Source organism: Magallana gigas, chromosome 10 (assembly GCF_963853765.1).
Source record: "Magallana gigas chromosome 10, xbMagGiga1.1, whole genome shotgun sequence".
NCBI lineage: Eukaryota > Metazoa > Mollusca > Bivalvia > Ostreida > Ostreidae > Magallana > Magallana gigas.
The window spans coordinates 7,848,946-7,855,347 of record NC_088862.1 but is presented as its reverse complement, the minus strand read 5'-3'; the positions used below and the strand labels follow the sequence as shown (position 1 = coordinate 7,855,347).

At 29.1% G+C, this 6,402-nt stretch overlaps 1 long non-coding RNA gene across 1 annotated transcript; it reads right to left on the bottom strand.

The window, feature by feature from the left end:
* LOC136272129 (uncharacterized) lies at positions 1-2,522 on the bottom strand. The gene is made up of 3 exons (XR_010710055.1): positions 2,398-2,522; positions 1,975-2,063; positions 1-100 (listed from the first exon to the last, which is right to left on the bottom strand). It is a non-coding gene; the product is annotated as an uncharacterized lncRNA (long non-coding RNA).
* Between the last annotated feature and the right edge of the window lie 3,880 nt (positions 2,523-6,402).

The window sequence follows — 6,402 nt, the reverse complement described above, 5'->3', positions numbered from 1 at the left end:
TACGGAGTTGACAATCGCAAGAAGCGAATGTTCTAGGGAGGGTGTATGAAACACAAGGCATGAGACTGCCAGGGCGTTGCCCACATTTACGACTATCCAACTATAAAAGAGATATCAAACTATTAAAAGATTATGATTATAAGCAATAAAACATGCTGAAATTAATTTAGACACATTGATCATGCTGAACCTAAACTAGAAGCATTGACATTTCTTTTGAAAAAAGCAAACTAATATAACATTAAAGTTTACCGATTTTTAATCCTTTGGAATAAACATTTTATGTCATAACAAAGGGATCCTAAATCAGTTAACATTAATTTCTTAAGTCTTTTTAAATTATGCATTAATGATGTACCTATATCATTTAAATATGGTTTAAATACATCTGAAAATAAATCATTCACTTTGTATTGCACTATATATATCACCCACTTGTTCTCTAAATTTTAAAAAAATATTAATTTAGAAGGGTAATTTTGGTATCATATTTGAACAGATTAAGAAAATTTAGAATACATTTCAGCTATACAGATATTGATAAGCATAAAAATAAAATCATAAGAAAAAATCATTCTTGTTTGAAAATTTCAGGCCGTTTCGACCAATTATTCATTTAGTTTTCCAAATAATGGTTTCCAAATACGAGGGTCAATCAAAAAATACGAAGACTTATGTCATAGCTATGTTACTTAACGTCATATCAATACTAAATTTGGTAGACATAATTTAGCAATAGTTTTAGACAATTTGCAAGAAAAAAAGTTAATAAATTTCTTTATTTCTAAGAATTATTTAGAATTTAATCCTGCAAAAATGAGGTCACGGCGCACGGTCAAAATGTGTGTTATGTCAACAATAAACCATATAATGTTGAAAGTATTATCTCTATAAATTTGGCTTAAAACCGAATTATATTGAAACTTCAAATTTAGTATAGTCATGGTATTCTATGTACCAAATAATGATTGGATATATTGTTTTGTCGAACAGATATTAGCAACTAAAGTCAGATAGTCCTCTTTAGAATTGACTAAAAACATCGACGTCGCCTGACGTCACGGCGCAACGAGAAGTACAAATAAAATGGATTTAACTCAGGAAAAAGCCGATACAAGCTGTGAAAATGCTCAATGGTGCAAAAAATAAGTCAACAATTATTTGCAAGTTTGTGTTTAACTGTAATAAATTTTGTGGGGGTGGTGGTCATTGTATTTTGAATATAAAACAGTCCGAAAGAATGTAGAATATCTGTAAATAGTTGGTCATAAAAGAAGTAACGTCAACCGACGTTCAGGGTTATCCTTACTGTAAACTAAGATATACACGGTTAGAAAATGAAAATATTGAAGAACTAACTTATGATTCTCGAGCAAATGTGTGCAAATAAGATGTTAAGTGGTTCAGTGCCATTTTAAATTGTAAGAAGAAAGGCACAAGAGACTAAGCGTGATAGAAAGATGAGGTATATCTATAAACTGTCCGTGTTTAATTTTGAACGTTACCGTGCGCCGTGGTGCCAAACACGTTGTTTTTAAAAAGGGATAACAAACATACCCTTTCACCAAATGGACTAAAACTTCGCATATCAATAACATAAGTGTTGGTGCACAGATTAATCTGTTAAGTATGACTTTCATGAAAAATATATGATAGACAGCCGCATTGTCTTCGTATTTTTTGAATGACCCTCGTAATGGCTATTTTTTTTTAAACAATATTGATCTTCTGTAAAAGAATACCTTTGTATGACTATATAGGAAAATTCTGAAATTGAAAGCTAAAATTTATATATGTTTTCTTTACTGAATAATACTTTATAGCTTTTATACAAATCATATCTAATAAATTAAAGCAAAGATCTGATGGTTAATTTGTTGTCCACTCAGCCTTAATTATATTTTACAAAACTATTCGAGTATTGAGTATCGGTGATAGTTCTGAACTATACATTTAGAATAGAAATGCACTCACGCAGTATATCTTTGAACAGCTGTACGGGGGACCGGAAAGTACGGGCGGAGCAACGTTTCCCGGAGTCAACCTTCTGAAGCTTCTTTGCTCTGAAACATAAACCAATATTATTTAATGAATTATACCTTAGATCATTAATTAAAAGAACACAATTTTGACAATTCCAGCAAACAACATTTTATTGTGGGTTTCTTTGTGTACTAAATCGCTCTAATGCGAACCATTAGATATTTTTAAATAACAATGCAATCATTTTATTCACGTTCTGTTAGGGTTGACCGTGTTAGAAATTTAAAAATTCCGAGTTGTATTACATTTTTAATGACAAACAAACAATCAATATTTCTTTAAGTTACGTCTCAATTTATATGTTTTAATTTTGCTCATAAAAGCAATATAAAATAACTAAATTTGATTACTTACGAGCTTGAATTCCAATACACAACAGAAGCAAAGTCAAAATCAACACTCCTTGAGAATTCATCTTCAAACTGTCGAGCTCAATGTTTTCTGATTGATGGAATCAAAAGTATAATCCAAGATTGCTGGTCTTCGTATATATACATGTTCAAAACTCTGAAAATTTTCTTTTACTAACGGGAAATTCCGTATCATTATTTGATGAAAAGATTGATCCAACTAAATCAAACGTTTCTCTTTTGATTAGATGACAATTGTAACATTCATTTATTTTTAACGCGTGTGTTAGGAAAACCCCCACATATAAACATGGGATAATTTTGTTACATCATCTAGACATTTAAATATATTCCATAATCAAATTCAAAATTCTCCACCCTCCTTTACACCAAGGCACCTGCAAAAGTAAGAAGAAGCTTCAATTATTTTAGACAAACTATATGTAACTTAATTGAATTCCATATGATTATTTCAAGTCAATGTCGACGGGTTTATTAGAACTACGCTTGGATTTTTGTGCTTAAATTTGTGCTATTTTTTTTTTTTAGTTCAAGGTTAGAAGTCTGTTATTAGTTTCATTAATACGATGTTATCGAAAATGAAATACGGGGCGTAACATCCGCAGATCCAGATGTTCCCCGGCGGGGAGGGGGGTGTTTGTCTAGGAGGGTCCGAGATATATTTTCGATAATTTTACAACATTGTAAATAAATTTAAGAAATTTAAATTTTACAGGGAAGGGGGCTCCAACATCCCACCCTCTAGATCTGCGCACCCGATCTGCGCATCCATATATAAAATGGTTGGAGTAGTTTACGCTTTATAAACAGCAAAGGCGTATCAACAGAAATGCAGACTTTGTAACTCACATAAAGGTGTATTAAAACCTTTTGAAGAAGTGGAATAACAAAAGGAATTGTATATATAATCAGTACATTTATATTTGGATTATGTCGCTTTTTGAAAAGGCATGATATAGAAAGAATAAAACATTTTATCAAATATTCTGAATTACAATTCAATGAAACTCGAGTTTAAAACACTTTTTGAACTTGATTCGAATTTTGTTTTTCTCTTTCCAAAATATTACAATAAAATATAAGATCTATCAATCAAAATTCATTAAAACAAATATGAATTGTAATGATACAACAATCTAAATCTATTGCAAAATGACTTTGGCACTGGAAAACCAATTTTTTGTATTATACGAAGGTTGATCCAGTGAAATGTCACATGATCCATCGCTCTTTGTCATGGGCGTTGCATTATGAAACATTCGAGAAATATATTAATTTTCACGTTCATTATTTTTATTTGGATGATATAATTCTATTTTCAAAACATTATACGTTGTGAACTTGAATTATATCTATAACTGTTATTATGGTTCAATATAAATTGTGTTGAATTAATTGCTGTAAAAAGAACTGAGAAATAGATTCAAAACAAAACGTCAAGAGTCTATAAATGATGTTGCTGGCATGTGGCGACTAACCTTATCTCCCATATTAAGTAATACATGTACATTTATTTTCAGAAGTAATTATTTTGCATTGAAGTTCTCAGATCTAAAATAAGGTGAAAAACTTCACAAAAACATGACTTTGAATATCAATAAAGAATTATAGTATTCTTTAAAATATGATTCTGTTGTTTAAAGAAGGATACATATATGCTTTCAACGATTTTATATATAATTTTAAATACTTTATGAAAACATGGAAAATTGTTCAGTTGCATGGAAGCCATTTCAGTGTGTTATATTTCTTGTAAATATATACGTGATATAAATATCTAATAAACATGTCCAGAAATGTTAGAGAAACGTTTCATTTTTTTAATATGCATATATGAAAAAAATATCATTTGTTAATATTTTTAAATTTTTAAACTTTTTGATAAACGTAATTTAAAAAAAAACAGTTTTGGGAGAGAATGGTATCATATCTATAAATAAAATTGAAATGAAACTAGACAATTCAAAAAATATTGCCGATCTTTCGTGATTTATAACACCTGTGACATTACTATTGGATCAGCCCTCCAATTAATAAAACGTCTGTCAAACAGATATAATGTAAATTTAATGCAGATATTATAAAACGTGTTAATAAATCTAATGGTGATTGACAAACGCCAACTTTTTTTATTTAATGAGTATATGCATTAATTACACAGTCAGAAATTAAATGGAAAACCAGAATGGTAAACTTGCCATTAACTTCTGCTCAGAGCATCCGATGGAATTTCCGTGGTTTACAATAAAGTAATATAATATTACAAATACAATTCGTGTATCTGGTTAAAACTAGATGTCGCACCAATAATATTAGTGTACCAAAATTTTGGAATAATTATTTACAGTATGAATCAAGAGCTCGTTACTCCACTTGTAATATATCAGTTATTCCATTTAACAAAAACCGACATAAAATGTTTTATCACAATATTTATTTATTCATTTATTTATTTATTTATTTATTTATTTATTTATTTATTTATTGCATTAAGGAATGGTATATAAAGGTTTTGGTTTAAATATTGAAGATGAAATGGAACTAATTTATTGACGATTTGATTAACAAATTGTTTACAATTCAATAAACCAAATCACTAATAGGATCTTGGTTGTGATTTGACAGAAAGAACTATATATGATTTTAGTCAAATTTGGCCCCCATAATTCGCTATTTTTAAAATGATTTAGGTACATTAATCTGTTGTGTTATATTATAAAAGAGTTGACATAAAATATGTTTTTTCACCTATTTATTTTATTTATATGCACTCACTGGCAGTATATGACGTCAGAAATGACGCTATTTTTATAATTCAATCAAAATCAGTCAACAATAGACATTTTTCTTATCTTTTTTCGAATGGGAAAAATAGAGCGACACTTTGAACAAGAACGAACTTTTTGTCACTTATAAGTATTGGAGAGATACATCTTTGGTGAAAATATTTTGTTTGTTCAAGCAGTCGCTTAATTAATGTTTCCTTAAAGAAAAACTGCTTCAAACCAAGCCGTTTTATGCTAAAAATGAGAAAATGGCGGGAAAAGGTTAACTTTATGATGTCATAGTTTTAAATTGTGGGCACTAAAATCAAAATGAAAATTATGAAAAATCTTCAAATGTATATTTGTATAAATAAAACAAAGAATTACAGTAAAATGACAATGTTCATTTAAGGGGGCCATTTTAGGCTCAAACCATACATAGTCCTTTCAAAGTTCATTAATTTGAAAATAATTTAAATAGTGGTCCCTAATTTGATTTAGATTCTACTTTCTATAAGAATTTTTATATTACATGTACATGAGTTTACTCGTATTTTTGCCTGTGTGTTTAAAGATTTAATATTTTCCATCAAGCATTCGTGCAATCATTGTTTTTTAAAGTTTTTTTTGTCATATTTCACCTTGAACCTTTAGTAAATAATGTTTAGGATAACAGGAACACAAGCTGCAAGTTACTTTCGAGTCCTTCCCATATACTTACATAAATACATACATAAATAACTTCAATTGTACTTGTACTATTTACAAAATCAATATCCCCCTCTTTCTCATTTCTGAGCTCTAAAACATGTTGGTCACAACTAAATCGCCTTTGTAAAAAATTAAAAAATAAATACTTTTTTGTCATTTCATATATCTTGGTTTTTAATGAAAACTTTTCATGAAAAAATCAAAGAGAGAGAGAGAGAGAGAGAGAGAGAGAGAGAGAGAGAGAGAGAGAGAGAGAGATTTACAATTACTGAATTTTAATCAAAATTTTGTCAAAAGACAAAGACGATGAAGACTTTTAAACTTGAGGTATAATCACAAGAGAGCGGGAAAGTGCATAAAAAAAATATATGTATTTAGAAAAAAAACTTCGTTCGGCAGGATATGACAATTGCATGCATAATGAAGAGGAAAATACAATTCAGAAAGATAGTACCTTGATTGCATTTATCGTATTTTCAAGAATAAATTGAAATAATGAAAGGTAGAAATTC